This window comes from Ischnura elegans, chromosome 5, assembly GCF_921293095.1.
Source record: "Ischnura elegans chromosome 5, ioIscEleg1.1, whole genome shotgun sequence".
In the NCBI taxonomy this organism is placed as follows: Eukaryota; Metazoa; Arthropoda; class Insecta; order Odonata; family Coenagrionidae; genus Ischnura; species Ischnura elegans.
The window spans coordinates 52,542,685-52,562,983 of record NC_060250.1 but is presented as its reverse complement, the minus strand read 5'-3'; the positions used below and the strand labels follow the sequence as shown (position 1 = coordinate 52,562,983).

The following is a 20,299-nucleotide window of genomic DNA, read 5'->3' as shown; positions in this document are numbered from 1 at the left end:
ATTTGCACCATCTGTTCAAATATCATTATGAATTTAGATGATCGATTGGAGGTTTGAGGGGAGTCAGGTTGCTTTTGTGTCTATAATATTAGATTTTCATTTCCTGAGTCCAGTTCAAGTCTAGCCGGTATTTCGATACTTTTCTCGAAATGCTTCGATCCATCCGTGCGCGAATATTGCAGTAGAGGATTCCTCAGTCCACCATAAACTGAATTGTCAATCACCGCGCATGATCTACGATAGCGTGACACAGACTAGGTATAATAGGCTCCACATATGTAGTTTATAACTATTATATTCATAAATACTAGCTGTCAACTGTCAAGCATGGGCTTCAATCACTACGCTTACTTTTCGTTTTTAGGGAAACGCGGGTTTAAAAAGACTTTTCAAAAAAATTTATACAACATTAACATGATTTGGGGTAACTGAGTTACCCCGCACAGTCACGTTAGAGTTATACTAGGCTGGTTCTATCAAGTCCAAGGGAATATGTAAGTGCTCGTTGTGGATATGCCATAAATGCGAAATGGCTGCGCGTGCTCGGTTTTACTGCCTCATGGCATTTATAAAAACAAGATCATTGAGCGTTCTTTTTGTGGAGATGGTATTCTCAAGGTCGTCTGCACCACAGACTTCAGAATGGTCGGCTGCAGGCCCGTAAATGATAACTCAGGTCATCCCACCGCTGCAATCTGGCTCTCTGCTTTACACCCAGAGATTAACTCATGAGAGCTGTCATTACAGGAACCATTCCGGGTGGAAACTTTAAACTGTGTTTCCGCAAAAAAAACGTCTTCACCTGCCGCCGAAGGTAATTTCGATATAGCCTTCTGCTGTCTTTAAGATTTTATTCGACCATTAGCCAATCCCAGGTATCCGCTAAGGCGCAAACGAAAGTGCAATTCCTAAAGTGTACGTTTTCCTTTATTGTGACCCACATTTCTTTCTTTTTATTAGTTTATTTATTTGTAAATACTAGGAGAGGGGGAGGGAAAACTTTCTCCTTGAATTTAAAAATCAATTTTTTTTACCAATTATATGCCAAAAATTATTCGGAGCATCTTTTTCGCTACCTCCCTGCGCAACTTCAGCGTGTACTTGAGCTATAAATTAAGTAATTTTTATTTAAGGGAACTTACGGAAGTTGAAGCATGTGTTAAAACTTTTCTGAGTGTGCATGCTTATAATCAAGGAGCGTTTTAATTTCTTCACAATTTTCGTAGAATTAAGTTTCGCCCTGGAAACAGCAAATGTACTCATCACTGCACAACAATACAAAGATCGATTTCACGCAGCTCTCCACTTAATTCTCCTATCAGCTAATCTTTTCACACCAACGTATTTTTTTATCTTTATCATCCTTCTTTACATGTTCCACATATTTTTTCCGAGGTCTACCTTTTCTATTCTTGCCATCCTTGCCATATCAAGTAGAATTATTGCAAAACGATTTCTCTAAGTAACACAATCAATTTCATTGATATGAAATTTCTATTGCAAGAAAAGGGTCCAGCAGAATTCTCACGCAATAATATCGTGGTGATATACTAGTTGTCGCATCCCCAACCATATATTCACAAAAATATCTGGATGATGTCAGTGTATTTTTTACGGGATGGAAGCGGGTAATAAGGTTTTGAAAAATGTTTATAGTTACCGCTGACCTCCAACACTTGCAACAACAACACAGCTGACACTTATTCTGCATTTGGAAGATGAAAAATGTAAAAAAATGCGAAAAAAGTTTTATGGTGTTTAAATAATAATAATTCAAATCCAATTCAAGTTAGATCAGAGTCGAAATCACGTTTAGAACACGGTCTATATTCCCTTAAGTATTTATCTGTTTTAAAATCGTCACAAGTTTATTTCACATTTTCTTCCGGAACCAGTATGTAGAAAATGTAAGCTTAAACGTATTCTATATTATACCTCGGACAGTAATCACTATCAACAATATACATTCTCTTTCTTGCAGTTTTGTAAATGGGCTAGTAAAATTTCCCATTTGCCTCGATGCATAAATTATGGTTTCCTGATGCGATTTTCGGTTTAAGAGTTATTCATTCTTGTTCCTTCGCCCCTAACCCATCACAACTCTTAATTTATTCGCCACAATCATATTAAAATTAGTATTTTGAATAAATTACAATCATATTTTATTAAGTGTAGAAAATTTTTCAAGAAAAATATTAAGTCGTCATTGGACTATGAGCTTTGTTCCTAAGTGTGCTGTAATAACAAAATCTAAAAATTCAGTATCATTTGGTGGAATATTGTACTGATTAAATGTATTTGTTTTTATGGTGAAAAGAAATCTGGTAAAGAAAAAAGAAAGTCAGGAAAGAAATGAAGAGCATGCAATAAAAAATTTATTCATATTTACGTAGCCTCCCAAAATATTGGTTCATCATCGGCGCTGCTGATTTGAAATATTCAAACGTGTATGATGCGTTCTCCAATACAAGTTTTGTTTTTTTTTCTTGTTAGTCATTTATGCTTTTATCATAGTTGTGCTACTCAAATGAAATATTCACCTTTTACGGTCCTTTCCACATCGAAGTGTGATTCTTTTTCCTGTGACGTGTTTGTTTTTATTTATATATTTAATTTTTATTTATTTTATGCTAAAACAACGAAAACAGCACACATAATACTTTTAAATAGGTGTTTCAAGAAGTTTATAATAAAAAAATCACGCCCTCGAAAAACCATGCTTGAAAAACCTTGCCCTGAATAGGGGCAACCTACCCAGGTGGACTGGAACCCGTGACCTCTTGTTTGAAAGGCGAGTACTTTATCCCTCCGCCACCGTGGGAGCAAAGATGATACCGTCACGTTTTTCATCTGCTAATATGAAAAGTTCACGGATATGCAGTTCGATTTTCGATCAATACCTTTATAGTATAAAGGTTATACTATCGTGAAAGACGTGTGTGTTTTCATTGCCGCAACTCCTTCCCTTTTGAAATATCTACGTTTGTGTGGTTCCATTCCCGCCACAAGGTGTTTATTTTACCCGTGGTGATAATGCGCCCGCCGACGCTACCGATTTTAAATATTCACACGTGTGAACCAGACCGCCGCCCCACATTCGAGTCGAAAACAGGTGAATTTGGGGGTGGTTTACGAGTTAATCGCTTCCTGCCTCGCCAACAGACCACCCGGACGTTTTTCCCACGGCGGAGTCGCTTCATTGGACACCTGGTCAAACGCCCTTATCCTCCTCGTTAATCTATACAGGGAACGGATCATGCGAGGAAGCATAGTTTCCGTCGACTCGAAGAATCGAATTTTTTCGTGACAACATTTCCTTGCATTGTTCTCGTCAGAATGGGACGATCGGACTGAATGTGTGCTTCAAAATACCACGTGCATGTGCAAGAAAAAAACTTTAAATATAATGGTCAACGTGAAGATATGATGATAATAATTTCCATTTTCTTGAGCGTAAAGTGATCATCCCTGTCAAGTTACCTAACATTAAAGTCTTCGACTTATCTTTCGAGTTGAAGCCAGTATTACTACGATAAGAAGTATTTAGGAATTAGGCTTGGCAGATTTACTTTGAAGTTAGTCAGTTTGCTGATGATAAGGCGTTCATTTGTCAGTCGGCGAAAGGCCACAACGTTCTTGTACAAGGTAATCTTAGATTAGGAGTGTGAGAGACATGACATGAAGATCGATTCCAACACAAACTAATGATGCCTCTAAATGCAGACATAGATTGCCACAAACTTTAGGAAGTGGAACAATTAGCTTTTTGGCCATTGTAATGTATGACACTTTACACCAAAGTGAAGAAAAAAGTATCGGCGAAGGAAGTGTTTTTTTAATGGAAAAGAGTTTATTATAGGAGCGATTTGTAGAAAAACAAGAAAAGCTAGGGAAGAGAGTTATGTGGAGAATTTGCGCGTTACATGGTACAGAGAAGTAAACACCCAAGATGGAGAACGACAATTACTGGTGAAGTTTCATACGTAGCCGCGGAGAAGAATGGAAAATATATTAGACGGATGGATAGAGAAAAAGAAAGGGCACAGGGCTAGGCATGAAATATGCGCGGGGGATATTGTTTAAATGGATATAGAGGAGGAAGAGCGGGGGCGGATAAAGTGTTGTTTATTATTGTTGGAGTTAGTACTTCCGGGGCGCCTTCGTGGTATGCGACATCTGGCAGCGATGATATGTTTGAGACTTGATCATTCACTCAGTGATCCAGTTTGAGGGTTATTTTGGTTAGGTGAGGGTGGAGCTCACCTCGTATCAAGCCACAGGTGTGTCATTTTCATACATTCAGTGCAGGGGGCCGGTTCCTGTTCCAGAATCAACTTGCTCCTCGAGGATATTTTTGTGGTGTTCGAAGGTTTTCACCCAGGATTTCAACCCTGGACCTCTCGATCGTCAGTAAAATTCTCTACCAACACTGGTCTTCCAAGAATTTGGAGAGAGGGATTTGGGGGGGGGGGGGGCGTTAATCACCACAGACTCCCCCGCCGGTCGCAACGGCCTCGTTTATAAAATATTTTAATTTTTCCCCTTTACTGTTCAGCGATTGTTGACTGTGTAATACCTCTTTCTAGTAATCCCTATTAATATATTCCTTTCTGTTCGGGAGTTTTATTGGTTCACTCGAGGAAGAAGCAGCTCTTTTTGCTGTAGCCAGTGCTTCAATAGTGAATTCAGAAAGTCGCAAAGATACACGGAAAAACCGTTGATACATTTACCATTTAATGAAATTGACTAAAGTTTGAGCTAGACTTTTTAGTACTACCGCTAGGATATAATTCACCTTCATATAAGAAATATTTATTCATCTACATCTACATTATGCCTCGCAAGCCATCTCAATAGGCTTGTGGAGGGAAGTGTTTGGGCCGTTTACAAATAATAAGGATATGCTCTAACGAAATTTGGCCGAGGATTTATTAAAGCCCTTAATAATACGGCGGGAAAACGAATTCTTTTAGGAAAAATATCTCTCTTAATTCATCGTTTCTGTCGGTCATAGAAATATAGTGGGTTTCTAACATTATGTTCTCTGTATCGCTGTTAATGATATATATATTATCTATCGCTCAAGCAATCTAAGCCTAGCGGGCAGCCTCCGACTCTCTAGTGCTCTCAGCCTGCTTTCTGTACGCCCATAGCCGTTGTTGACGAATCGCGCAGCTTTCCTATGCATTTTATCAAGTTCACTGATCATGCCGCTTGCTATAAGATTAAGGTGTGGCCGGACGAGTGCAAAATACTATCTTTCTTTTTCTTTGTCATCCGAAAATCTTCCCACAATACGCTTGACAAATCCTTGCTTCTTCAGGGCTTTGTCTTAAATATTTCTCATACTAAAGTGTTCCTTACGATAGGGTCGAAGTTATTGTAACTCCGAGGCACTTTACTTCGTCTGTTTCATTTATGTTAATACCATCCACAGCATAAACATGGGAATGGGTGTACAACCTTCGCAAAAATAGTACTGACGTGCATTTGCTCAGATTAAGTTCGAATCCTCACTCTTGGCTCCACACATGAGTGTTGTTTAAATCCGATGATAGAATGTGAAAGCCAGACTCTGGCTGCCAGAGTGATCATTAAGTTCGCGATAGATGACAGCTTCGTCAGAAAATGAACTTATATTATTGATAATAATTCGACGGAATAGGTCATCTATGCTTATAAAGAACTCTATTTTAGCACTAATTGCCGGCCTCGGTGGCGCCGAGGTAATGTCCCCGACTGCTAATCTAGAGGTCGCGGGTTCGAATCCCGCCTGGGTGGATTTATCACCATCCAGGGCATGGATTTTTGTGATTGTCAATCAAGTTAATTGTAATAGAGGACAATGCTGTCGTAAAGTCGCTTGAAAAATAGAAACTTTTATTATTATTACTTTACATTTTCATCTGAAAATCTTCCCACACATTATGGTCACAGTAAGTGATAAAGGAAATATGTCGCTGCTGACTTATGGAACCCGGACGCCTGTGGTAGCGGATCTTTCCCTTTCACTCGGACCTTCAGATCGCCGTCTCGAGAGTCGTGGGAGTGAGTGTGTGTGCATGCAAATCCGATTAGAGGCGACCCCTTCTGGCGGCGCGGCTTCCGACATGACAATTCACTTCGCTCTATCGCCACATCTCACGCCGCGTCGCCTCCCCCTACCGACCACCCGTCCAAACCCACACGTGCATTCATGTATAATTTTTGTGCCGGCAATCCCTATATCCCCCACGCTCTCGGAGGAAAACCCATCATCTTTTCCCCCTCCCCCTTCCACAATGTCTGTGGTATTTTCCTCACGGTTTAGAGGATTATATCGAAGTTTCCCGCGTTAAAGTTACCGTTATAGTAAGTGCCTTTGAAAGTTCTGCGATAGTTTGACTCGGACTTGGTAAAATAGGCTCTGCATTAGTCCGGCCCTTATTTTTCAGAATTGAGAAAAATTATTTATATATTATTATACTTTCCTAGTCTCAAAATGGTCTAAATGAGGTTTATATTCACGTGTTAAAATTTGGTTACTTTAAAATAACGGTAACCCGTGCCCCAAGGGCTCTAAGCACTGAGGACCCTCAATTGAGTTTTATGGGGCCGAAAAAGTAATATTCCTATGAAAAATGTGTAAGTAAAGTTCTTCAGGGCCAAATTTCTGTTTGTTTTGACCTATCTCTAAGCGTATACGAGATATTTTCCGTCGTAATATAAGCCTAAATTTGGCAAGATACTTAATGACTCCTACAAAACATTCGTAGTTACATCAAAGGACCAAAACACTGATGTAACATGGAAACACTTCTTAGAAATTCTGCGCCAAGGAATCAACGAACATCTTCCGCAAAAACTGAAATGTGATAATAAGGAACCCCGCTGGTACAACAACGATGTCAGGAGGGAACTTAGGAAACAGATAAAACTATACAACTTGTACAGAAAGTCCATTAAGTTACGTAATAAATCGAAGGAACGTGAAGCTAAAGAAAGTTACGCTGCACAACGCTCAATAACCAAGAAATCAATGCGAACTGCAATGCGAAAGTTTAAGAAAAAAGTACTCGGTAAATTACTCGAAGAAAATCCGAAATCCTTTTGGTCGTACGCGAGAGAGCTTCAGGGAAAACATTCAACCGTAGATTCGTTATTTGATAAAGATGGTAAACTTGTCACCGAAACTATTGACAAAGCTAACACTTTAAATTCCCACTTCGAAAGGGTGTACACTACTGACGATACTCAATTCAATTTAGACATCCCATATACTGAGGAATCGATGGAAGAAATATCTATACAACGTGATGGGATAACTAAACAACTACAATCGATTAAAAATAGTAAATCTCCGGGTCAGGAGGGAATACCCGCGCGTGTCCTCAAGGAGTTAGCTCCACAGATCGCACCTTACTTGGAGATCATATTCAAGAAGTCACTCTCCGAAGGGAAGTTACCGCTAGACAGGAAAATTGCAAGCGTTACACCCATATTCAAAAAGGGAAACAGACATGACCAAGGCAACTACCGCCCGATTTTATTAACATCGATTATAGGCAAGATACTTGAGCATATCATCGTTAGCAATATCATGACTTTCTTGGACAGACGTAACTTCCTCCATGACTGTCAGCACGGATTACGAAAAGGTAGATCATGCGAAACACAGCTCGCGCTCTTTCTTCACGACGTTATAAAATCTGGTGAATCAAAAAGACAAGTTGACGCACTATTTCTAGATTTTAAGAAAGCTTTCGACACCGTACCCCACAACAAACTTTTATACAAATTACAGTCATGCGGAATAAACGAAACAGTTGTAAACTGGATACGCGACTTCCTCAGAGATCGTAAACAAAAAGTAGTTCTTGACGGAATTAGCTCTGATGTTGTAAAAGTTACATCGGGTGTTCCACAAGGAAGCGTAATCGGCCCCCTGTTGTTCATTATATACATTAATGATCTCTGCTCCCGCATTAGCAGTAAAATACGTTTATTTGCTGACGACGCTGTCATCTATCGCGAAATTAGTGATCACTCTGACTATGAAATTCTATCATCTGACTTAAAAAACGTTCATTTGTGGAGCCAAGAGTGGGGACTCGAACTTAATCTGAGCAAATGCATGGCGGTAGTCTTGCGGAATTCGTCCAACTCTAACCATGTGTATGCAGTGGATGGTATTAACGTAAAGGTAACAGACGAAGTGAAGTACCTGAGAGTTACGATAGCCTCGAACCTCACGTGGGGAACATATATAAAGAATATTTGCGGCATAGCCCTGAAGAAATTAGGACTCGTCAAGCGTATTGGTGGAAGATTTTCGGATGAGAAAGTAAAGGAAAGGTGCTATTTCGCTCTCGTCCGACCGCACCTTGAATATGCAACGAGCGTATGGGATCCGGTGCAGAAAGATTTAATCCGCAAACTGAATAAAATACAAAGAAAGGCTGCGCTTTTCGTCAAAAACTGCTACGGGCGTACAGACAGTGTTACCCAGATGTTAAGCGAATTAGACTGGGAGCCGTTGGAGACTCGGAGGCTGCGCGCTAGGCTTAGATTGCTTGAACAATTGAGAATGGATATCTTTAAGAGCGACACAAAGAACATAATATTAGAGCCATACTATATTTCCAGGTCCGACAGAAGCGATAAATTAAGAGAGATGTTTTGCCGAACGGATAGATATGGGAATTCGTTTTTCCCCCGAACCATAAAGGACTTAAACGCTAGTCCTAACCTCGTTAGAGCACTTCATTTTTTTAGCTGTAAACGGCTGGTGTCCTAACACCACCTGCCACACACCTTTTAGGCGGCTTGCGGGGTATTACGTAGATGTAGAAGCCTCTGAAGAGATGTGCTTGCGGATATAGAGACTCAAATCACCGATGGCGGCGCTGAAGGCAGTGATGTAATTTGCGAACATGGCCAACGCATCGAGGATAATTTTGGAAGTTTCTTACGTTAACTGTCCCGTTATAGAACACGCCTTTGAAAGTAGTGAAGGCTGTTCGGGTGGTCCACCGTGTAATCTCTTCCATGGCTGCCGACGGTGGACCACCCGAGCATGCGTCACGACCAACATACGCCGGGGAAGCATCAGATCTTTTTTCAAGCCTTTGGAAGATCTGTGATAGTTAGACTCGGAATAGGCGAAATAGGCTTTGCATGTATTAATCATAACTTATTATATTTGTAAATACTAACTGTCTGCATGAATTTTTACCATGTAATAAACCATGCATGAATAACTTACTACGCCAACGTTTCGTTATTCCTACTAACTACTAACCAGTAGTTTAGGTAGTGCCAACCGATTTTCTAGGTAATATGCTAGAAGTACCAAGGCATTTTTGCAGATTTTGCAGTAGGTTAGGAAAAATATTTAGATATCAAATACAACTAAAGGCATACCTACATTCAAAAACTTAAGGAAATATTTAATATAATATGTGGTGTCACCTTTTTAATGTATTATGCGACGAATTTTGGTAATATGATTGGATTATTATAATTTAAAGAAAATATTTAATGTTAAATTATAATGAATATTGACTATTGCCTTATTAGTGAACTATCAGCATCCAAGGGTGACTTTACAGGAGGAGCATTATCGCGCTCCCGGTACTTTTCGCGAGAGATAGGAGGAGCGTGATAGCGCTCCCCGCGAGATTCACACCACACGGTCCAAAAAACGTTACGCATACCTAGAAATTATACTACCACATGCTGTTAAAAGTAATAATAAAATTCGGAAGCATGCATTAAAGTATACATAAGTTGGTAGGCTACACTACAAAGTCATCTAATCTATTTATGAGTTCTATCGCTGCCGTTATTATCTATTATTGATCGTGGAAAGAAAGACATTCTGAATCTGTCTGTTCTACAGCCTATCTCTCTTATTTTATTTATATGATCTGACCTACTGTAATATGTTGACGCTCGTAAGATATGGCTAACTTCGTCATAAAAGACACAGCTCTTGAATTTATCTAATAGGTTTAGTCTATTTTTCAATCCTGACAGAGATTCCCATCCGATTTTATCTAAGAGGTCAGTTACACTAGCAACACTATCGTAACGACTTTCCACGTACCTGGCAGGTCTTCTCTGCAGGCGTTCTAACTCTGTTATTAAGCCCATTTCATGAGGTCCCAAACACTGGCAGCGTAATCTAATTGGGGTCTAACGAGGGAGAAGAAGCTAATTTATCATGTATGTTGTGTAGTACTTGTTTGTGGAGGTAAATTGTAATCCTCGGGTGGATGTTGGGTATGGTTCACCCGCTGCCAGATACCTCTGTTGGTGGCTTGCAGGATAATACGTAGATGTAGATGAATAGCGGTCATGCGTCCACCTGCATTCGGATAACCGCACCACGGCCACGTCATGACGTCAGCATCGTGTTTGTGTTAGCGCCAAGGAGAGGCACGCCCGTGTGTGGACGGAGTGGCTTGGATGCCGTCGTGCCACCTGCGACTCGCCGCCAATACTTTAATGACCCATAATTCGTCTTCCCCTTTCATACTTCCTCTCCCTCCTTTCCGCCCAACCTCCGTCTTATTTCAAAGTAAACGTTCCTCTTCATCCTACCTGTCAACTCCCATTCCTACGACCGGCCTTGCCCCAATCATTTTAACGTCTTATTTTTTTTGTGTCCAAGAAGTACTCATGCAGCGTATTGCATGCTACAACGTATGTTACGGTACATGGTGAAAACTTACACCCTGAAAATCACTCTTGGTGTGTTTCGCATGGCACTATGCAGATGAAAACGTATATCATCAATCGATAATGGGCAAAGCAGTCAGCCCTTAAATGGTTCGGAGGAAATTTAGTTTTAAATTTCTAGTAATGGGAAGTATATTATCGTCTTCACTATGATCGGGAATGAAGAATTAGTGTGGAATGTAGGTACATGGTGAATTTTCATTTGATACTTCCCTACTCACTCTATTGTTGTTTTAAAAACTTAGTAAATACCAGCACGTAGTGTTTAGGTTATTAATAAGAACTACCGTATAAGAAGATATAAAATGCCCTTATGGCCGTAAAGAGTTACTCTACAAAATTTGAGATCAACTCATTGAGTCTGGTTGCGGTGACGCTTGCTAAATAAAATTTCGCCGTAGTCGCGATCCCAGATTTCTGCCATATAATGGCTGCTCTCTATCTATTCTAAGAAATAAATTGTTAATGTGTTGAATGGACATGCGGTAATCTCACATTAGAATTAATTTATTGCAGTGTGAAGTAATGACGCTTGTTTTAGGGGATATCAACTCTTGCTTTCTTTGAGTAGACTGCACTGCATGTAATGAATACATTTTGAAATGATAGGGCACTCATAATTGTAATTGTAATATTATAAAATATCCATTGATGAAGATCTCAATTATGCATTGAAACCATAATACCTACTATATCAGAAATTTTAGATAGTATCCAAGAAAATTATTCAACTATAGAAAAAATGAGTTATATGCTTCTCCTTAAAGGTTATGAAAAATGATGAATAGCTACCTCCTTCTTCGGTGGGACAGATATTCACATCTTAATTAAGTGCTAATAAATGCAACCTCTTAAATATTTAGCGAGACCCCGGATTCCTGTGAGACCTCGTGTCTTTTGATGTATGTCCTCGTGTCTTTTGAGAATCTGCATATATCGTTAGTTACGGGCAACCATCATTTGAAAAATATCTTAACTGAGGGCAGAACGGTTTCTCGTACCAGTAAAACAGTATCCTGCACCGTATTTAGAGAATGTCACATCTATCACATGATCATAAATATGAATGCTCATTGAATTGATGAATTTTGAGATAAGTGACTTGCAAATATGCGATTCAAATCGAACATCAGGCGCTTTTAGGGAGATTAAGTATAATTATATGAATATCGGACTGCCTCATGAACAAGATGGATAAGTTCTTTTAGATATTTATTAAAATCATCCGACTGGTGGTCAGCTTTCGAAATTGGAGACGTCGCGGAAGCTTAGCATGCAAATGAAATAGACAATCAATATCGGTCTCTGTCTTCCCCTCCCAATAGCATGGTCTCCATGAATTCAGAGTCAGAAGCAATTTAAGTCAGTAGCAGAAGTCAATCAGTGAGTCTGAGGCAATTTTATTTATCAAAGAGGGCTTTCCTTTGGAACTCACATTTTGTTGGAAATATTAAATTTACAAAAGTGAAATATCAACTTGAAAATGCGTAAAAGTATCGGGAGAATGCTTGATATGGATGATATATTTTACAAATATAGTGTTATCTTTTTCAATCTTATCCTCAAAAGTTGATTAAGAATAACTGCTTTGTTGAAAGCCATTTTCATTCTCACCACGGGATTTTTCATGTCGTCTGGCTAGAAATTTTGCCTTTCTCTCTGGTTTTCTGTTGTGATTTTTTGTCATACTTCAATCCATTTGGTCTTCAGTAAGGTACACTCTGGCTATATAGGCATAGAATTTAAAGCAAAAGTTCAACCGAGTGTTATTGAGGTAGGTATTTATCTATCTATGTTGAGGTATGTCCTGTATATGGGATTTATTTACGCATTTCTTATTTAAGTTATTTGTTTCCATTGGTCTCTGAATGTTAAAATTAGTTTGGCCCTTCATAAGTATTGATAAAATGAGCAGAAGCACCAATTTTATCAATCGTCTTAATCCAACAATCCAAAGATTGGTTTGACGAAGCTCTCCATTCCTCTCTCCTATCCGCTAACCTTTTCATTGCGACGTATTTCTTCCCTTTTGCATCCTTTATATCCTGTCATACGTAAGTCATTCGGGGCCGTCCATTGCTGTTCTTTCCTTAAACCTGGCCTGCTACGATTGTTTTTATCAGGCCGTCATTCCTCATAATTTTGTCAACTTAGTTGGCCTATCTTCTTCTTGGGATTTTTAAAGATATTCTTCATTTTTCACAATGTTATTAGTACTTCCTCATTACTTACTAGCTCGATCCACTTTCTCATCGTCGTTCTTCGGTAGCACCACTTTTCGAATGCTTCCACTCCTGACTCCTCTGCAGCTATCGACGACCAAGCCTCGCTCTCATTGAGAAATATGCTCAATATGGAGCATCTTGTGAAATATCTATCAGAGTCAGAAGCAATTTAATTCAGTAGCAGAAGTCAATCAGTGAGTCTGAGGCAATTTTATTTATCAAAGAGGGCTTTCCTTTGGAACTCACATTTTGTTGAAAATATTAAATTTACAAAAGTGAATTATTAGGTAGGTCTTTTAAATAATTTTGGAAAAAGCTTGAAGAAAAATTTACTTGCTTTCAAACACATATATAAAACTACCACTCCGATGTGCGTACATTTATTAATTATATTAAATATAGTATGGCTAACATTACATAAAACCATTTCGTTCTGCAAACATTCGGAATGCATGCAAAATACATTTCCGTCGTTAAGAAATATCATCTCGAAGTAAAATTGGATGAAATTTGTAATCAATAACGTTCTAGTTACATTTAATGAAAAATAATTCCGCTAAGTTCTGTCATTCATATTTAATATCCTTTTGGCAGGATAACACACCTGCCCCCTACAGAGTTGAAGCGGCGCTCCATTCTACATTTTGGGCACATGAGGTAAGTCTGTGTTAATTTTTAATATTACAGCTTGCACAAAATGAGTTAGAATTGCCTATCTTAATATAAATTTTAGAGGCTCATACTTCGTGGAATTCACTTGCAACTATATACCTAATTCTTTGCATAAATTTCAAAGTATAAAATTTACTGCGTAGTCAGCATATTTCATTGCATGTCAGCATAAGTTCAACGCGCTGTTAGCATCAGCGCCCACTCTGCAGTGAATTTTGTGTTTGTGAATAAACGAAAATAGTATATTTCTTTGTTAGGAGGATAAAAATTATTAGATTTTCGATATCGCATCTAATAGTCGATATGCTAAGGCGTACTCTGAAGTTACATAGATCTAAGAGCAATTTAGCGTCAGTATTTTTTCCACAAGAATTCACGACAAAGCTCAATTTCTCACCTTCACCCCTATCCTCTCACCTTCTACGTCTTTTTCCCATTCTCTCACACGTGAGGCTCTCCAACAAAAGGCTCGGTGGCTCCTCGCGGGGATATAAATTAGCGCGTTACACAAAAAGGGAGCCACACACGGCGCTTATGCGGGAGAGAACTCACACGAAGCGTTTCGTGTTTGGGAAGAAGAATAAAAATATAAAAATAAAGAAAAGGGCCTGGCTCGTGTGAGGTAGGTGTCTCTCATTACAACGGAGGTCGACAGAAATATCCCACGCACGCGACACTTTACCGCACTTCTCATTTCTTTTTGATTCAATTCTTCCTCAGCGGGTATTGGCGTTGGTTTTTTAAGTATGAGGCGGGCGGAAACTTGAGCAAGTAGAGTAATTCAACTATAAAATCTTCATCCATTTTGCTTCATGGCTTCAGCCATTGCTTGTTGACTTGCTTGATGAAAAGAAGAAGAAAGGGAAAGTCGACTAGATATGCAATAGCGGTAATGAGGTCCCTATCGGAAAGAAACCTAGACTTTATCAGGACGCATATACGTGCGTCGTGGATTTTGAAAAAGTATTTGGTTAAGTGGATTGGGTAAAGTTAATGGATATTCTCAAGAAAGTAGGCGTAGTTCCAAGGAGGTTGTAAGTATCTGGAGGCGCTGTTTACAAGTTTTTGGCGAGGTCAAAGTTCCGCCATCTTGGTTTAACAATTTTTGGACCTAAAGTCTCCGACTGATATTCTGAGGCGGCTAAGTTTAGTTCTGAAAACGAACTTAATTGAGTGAAAAATACTACTATGATCATTAGTATTTCGCAGGTGATTGTCATAGGATTTTTCCGATCATTCGCGATACTTTTATTAATACATAAACCCTGTGTCTGTTAGCCACTTTACTGGTGGGGATATCTTTGGAAATATATTTTTTACTGTAATTTTTTATTTCTGCTGGCTATAATAAAATTCAATGCCTGTAAAAGTGCAGGTAAAAGACTTTTTTATTCTCGTAAAATTTTATCTTCAATTGAGCTGGTTGTAGAACGTAACTGTGGTGATTGATAATAATTTTTCCCTGGGAAAAGATGTTTGAGCCATAAAATCGCGAAGTTTACCAATGAAGTAATAAAAAAAGTTTACATTGTGCTTTCCATAGTTTATTTTAATCTATTGACGAGTAATGACCAAAAATTTCACCAAATAGTAAGCATTGATCCTCATGGGATTGTCAATGTTTTGGTCAAAGGGGGCGTGGCTGGTATTACCCAAGCACCCCTATTCCGGCCACACTTCGCTCTACGCTCGAAACCAGTGGGGCCCCCAACAGATATTTACAACCTCCTTGCGTAGATTGGAGAGATTGGCGGTTCATTCGTAATCTGTATATAGCCCAGAGTGGCAAGTGAGAGTACCGTAAAGAGAATCTGGGTGGGCAATCATTGGCCGAGGAGGGAAGCAAGGCTGTCCACAATCGTTGTTGATTTTAAGCGTGTTCGCTGAGGATATGGTAAGAGAGGTAGGTGATGAGTTGGAGGCTGGAGTAGAAGTGGGAAGAATGATATTTTAATCAATGAGATTTGCGGATGATCAGGCGTTTATTAGCCAGTCAGCGAGGGAGCTTCGGGCTCTCGTGAATGCGTTAGGCGCTGCAAGAAGTGTTGCATGAGAATTAATCAGAAGAAGACCAAGGTAATGCGTTTTTTTAATCATCGCAAACTAAGAATGCGAGACTCAAGGTAAAAGTAGAGGGGGAAAAACTTGAGCAGGTAGAGCAAATCACCTATTTATGCAGCAGATAAGAGGAGAACGGAGAGAGTAGTCATCAGGAAGAGATGGAGGCGTTCACGAACCGGAAGGAACTTATGAGAGGATCGTAATGTAAGGTTTTAAAGAAAAGGTTAGGGGAGGGCCTGATCTGGATTGTAGCGCTTTGCGATACGGGAGTATGGACACTTAGGGAGGAGGGCAGGAGAAGACTGGAGGCGTTCGAGATGTGGCTGTTGCGAGGAATGGAGAAAGTAAGCGAAATGAAAGGAGGAGAAACGAACTGCTGGAGCTGCGTGTTAATTTTTGCCGTCGATTCTGTAGCTTCTATTTGCATATACTTATCACTTGTGGTGTCTTTCAGAAGTTATACGTAGCAGCAGTGGCGGAACTAGGAATTATGCTTTTGGGGGATGAGGGGGCTTTGGGGAGGATGAGAGGGGTTAGTGGGGGCTACCCCCCAGGTTCATGAAATATTTTGAAAAATAACATGACTGAAAATGCATTTTACATCATTTTGGCACTTAAAATTCAACTTTAAGCAGATGCAGCCAGTGGTGGAGCCAAGGGAGGTCCGGAACCCCTCCGAAACATTAAAAAAAAAACAATTATTTTCCTTCATAAAAGAAAAAAATATTGAAAAATCATGAATTTACAAAAACATTCTTTAACAAATACAAATTATTTGAATATGAAACCTCTTCTTTGTACCCTGTTTTTCAAAAATTTTCCACCGTGGTTTTGGACCACCCCGAACGAAAATCCTGGCTACGCCACTTGATGCAGTTATTTTATATCAAATCCAGACAAGATTTTAAAATATTTTTTTCATTTCTCTGAGGCTTTGGGGGGGGGGGAGATTCATCCCCTCATCCCCCCAATAGTTACGCCACTGCGTAGAAGTAAGGAAATCGGGAATAGAATTGCGTTGGTAAAGGAAGCGTTCATGAACAGGAGATAGCTGATGAGACAATCGTTCGGTATGATTTAAAGAAAAGGCTAGTGAAGTCTGAATTGAAGTGAAACGCTTTCAGGTGTGGAACAATTAATTTATGATTTCATAATTTATATAAATTAATTCATAGTTAATACATTTATAAATCACTAATTTATATCCCACCTTATGTTCGCTCCCGCTGTTTCCCTTGGCATCCCACTGGTATGCTTACAATTGCAGAAGTTCCCTATTATTCATTCCCTTTATTTTGAAAAAGGAATTTTGGGAGGATGGATGGATAAGGAAGGGACCGTGTCGTTCGAATTTAATTCTGATGACTTCGCCACCGAGGGGTCAACCGTGTGCTCCGCCACCCGCTTACACAGTGGACCACCCCGGAGGTCCACGAGGGGTGTATAGCTCATCTTCCTTCCCACCCGCGGATATTAATCATTCTCACACGCACTCTGGCCGCGAGTTCTTTTGTCCGCATCCCTCCCTTTCACGGGCCTTGGCGTCTCGCCGTGTAATTCCCCATGTTTTTTGGGAAGATAAACTCCCCACCCAGAGCGCCATTAAGCGGTTGCCCGGTTTGGTATGCTGGGAACACAGTTCCTCTCCCTCCATCCCGTGGTGTATGGAGCCTCTCCGTCGACCAATCACGTTCAAGGCAACTTTTGAATGAGCAGGAAAAATTCGTGTACTTTTCTCTCATTTAATATGAGGTAATTGTGAATGGGTGTCTGAATGAAATATAAATACGGATTTTAATAAATTTGGATTTGTTTCCTTTCCCGCGGCCGATGACAATAGTATCGTATATCCAGGCAGAAAATGGACATTGTGAGTAATTTGTTCACTATTTATTTTGCCGTAAAAAGGAACTCAATAACCATTTAAAATTATACTTTCATACATACGAGTGAAAAATGATTTTACTGGACATTAGAACCCACTATTTTTTACGAAAGACTCGAATTCAGGCGTATTTGTTAGGTTCTTTTATTTTTATTGATAATGATAACAGATTTCACCACACGTTTATTGGTTTACAAATTAATTTCAGTTCTACGAAGATTTAAAAGGAATGGATTGAGAATTTTAAAAAAAATCAAACGTACTCTTTGGCTAGCGAACTATTATAAAAGCTTTTATTCTATTCATGATAAACGAGCTAGTATTAAAGGCTAAGGGAGCAGAGAAAGAGTTAAGTTGTTGAGAACCTAATTACTTTGGTCCTAAAGTATGAAAAATTTGAGTGTAAATGTTTGAACGACTTTTGTATGAGCTGTGTGATTATTTTGATATGCATTCGCATTCATTTGCATATCTTTCCATTACCGTGTAATAATGTAATTCCATCTCGCATTGGATGCTGATTTCCTTCATATTTTAATATTCTGAGGTGAGTATAGGTATGTGTTATTGTCTGCCTTGCATGGCTTCACTCATTCCTCGTATCTCGTACAAATTCGTTTTGATTCAAGGTGTGGTGGCCATGAAATTTCCTCTCATATTTCTTCGCCTCCTTTTCTCCCGCGTACTTCCACGCTTCTTGTATTCTCATTCCATTTTTGTTCGTTCCAGAAATATTTTAGTGCATAATACTTTAATTAAATCTCGTTTTAACGAAGTTTGCTATCTACCTAATACTTAGAAGGCGTACATTTGATAAAGATGACAATGGCTTGAAATACTATTTGTACATCTATAAAAATTAGTTATAATGGAAATATTGGTGACCGCTGATAATTGTAATATCCGTAATTTAATATTTGTAGAAATATTAAGTAGGTATGTGTTGACTTGCAACTGTATCTAACAATAAGAGTAGAAAAATTCTTTGACTACGTCTAGCCAAAAAAATGGTCAATTACTGGTTTTAAAAAAATCACCTTCATTTTAAAGTGTTCACACTAAGGTGGAAGGTATATTCCCCAGGTTTATGTCCCCCAGGATTCCATTGTTGCATTGTTACATAATTTGTATGTCTGAAAAATTATTCAAAAAGTTGCCGATCCATAAGTTATTGAACACAGCATTATTTAGAAAAAATATTTCCATGGAGGTGGTTTTGCTTTTTGGTTTCACTCTTCCTTGAATATTCCTTAAGGGTTCTACATTTCATATTCATGTAGCTCGAGGGAATAGCGAACATTCAAATTCCTGCGTAACGTGTCCAGTGGTGGAACCTCACCCTTTGATCCGGGCCCGACATCTTTGAAATATGAAATCGTTACTAAATGTCAGGTGGGGAATAAGGATTGACAGCCCAAAATGAATGAGCTACGATCGCAGAATAATTGAACTGAATTCCTCAATCATCGTTGGAGCTATGTTAGAGGCCAAGAAACCTTCAAATGATGAGGCTAAGAAATCTTTCTCCCATCTTGGTGATGAAGAATGGAGTCTTTAGAACGGCTTTCCGTCACTTAAATGCTCGTTTATCACCGCCCAGATGGAAAATTATGACGTTCAAGCCCGTGATCATTGTCAATGCTCGCACGCGGGATATCCACTGACAAAAGAAGGCTTCGCAGCGAGTGGTTACCACAAATTCAGTTTTGATACAAGGGATATCAGCGTGGTGGTCCCACGCTAAGGAAAGCTGTGGAGATTGGCTTGGAGCGTGAAAGGCTTTGGCGGCCACAGGTGATACTCAGCAAGAGGAGGATATCCAGCTTCATTAGATATCCGCTTGATAGTTTTTAAAAATAATATTTTTTCATGAAATATTATTCGTTTCATAATTATACTATCATCTTCAAATTTCGTGTGTATATGGAGTAAAACCTTTCCAACACGAATGTGTACCTATAACCAAATATAAAATATTTTCACCTGTGTAAACCCTGACTGCAAAATTTTCATATCGTATTTTAACTACGGTAAATTTTAAATAGGCTAAAGTACACTTGAAATTTGAAAAAGGTGCTTAAATTTTTAAAATGCAATACGTAATTTAAACTGGTCAGTTAAGTGAGAGTTCTAAGTCCTCTTAAGGATCAAGTGTGCGTATGGGGTCGTTTAGTCAGACCCGAAGTCGTAATTACTTTTAGAAAATTGCGGTAAATCTAAGGGAAAGATTAGTTGCGTCGAAAAATAAATTTATTTTTCCCCCACATTCGGTTATGCCATTGTAGATTTAAAATAAAATTTTCTTAAGTTCCCGATCATTTTTTTCGAGAGCAACGTCATCAGAGATCATATACTTTGTTAGAGAGAACCGCTTGTTGAAGGAATAGAATTGATCAAAAGTGTAGACAGTACCGAATCTCGTAGGAGCGATGCGAATCTGAGATGATTGACTGAGAAATGGTGATCCGATCTACATAAGTGCATAAGCAAGGATCGTCGACGAAGAGGGTGCAAAGTGCCTCGATGATTAAGACTTGTGATAATTTTGGAGCTCGAACATTGTCGAATGTCGGTTGATTTGCAGTTATTTTGGAGGTAAAATTCGTTAGACCCAAGCAGCACTCATAGCGGAGGACTGCTGAATATCCAATTATTTCACACGCTGATTGGAAAATATCGGTAAAATAATTATTAGAGTAACAGAAATGATGTAGGCGACGAGTGGGAATTAGCG

General features: G+C 39.1%; 1 protein-coding gene across 1 annotated transcript in view; it reads left to right on the top strand.

Annotated features, from left to right (window-relative positions):
* The window catches only part of LOC124159822 (gustatory receptor 23a-like), a 333,156-nt gene that overhangs the window by 97,899 nt on the left and 214,958 nt on the right, over positions 1-20,299 (top strand). Inside the window, exon 2 of the mRNA XM_046535730.1 lies at positions 13,542-13,604. The gene's annotated coding sequence lies outside the window, so the exon portion shown is untranslated. The remainder of the gene's footprint in view (positions 1-13,541; positions 13,605-20,299) is intronic.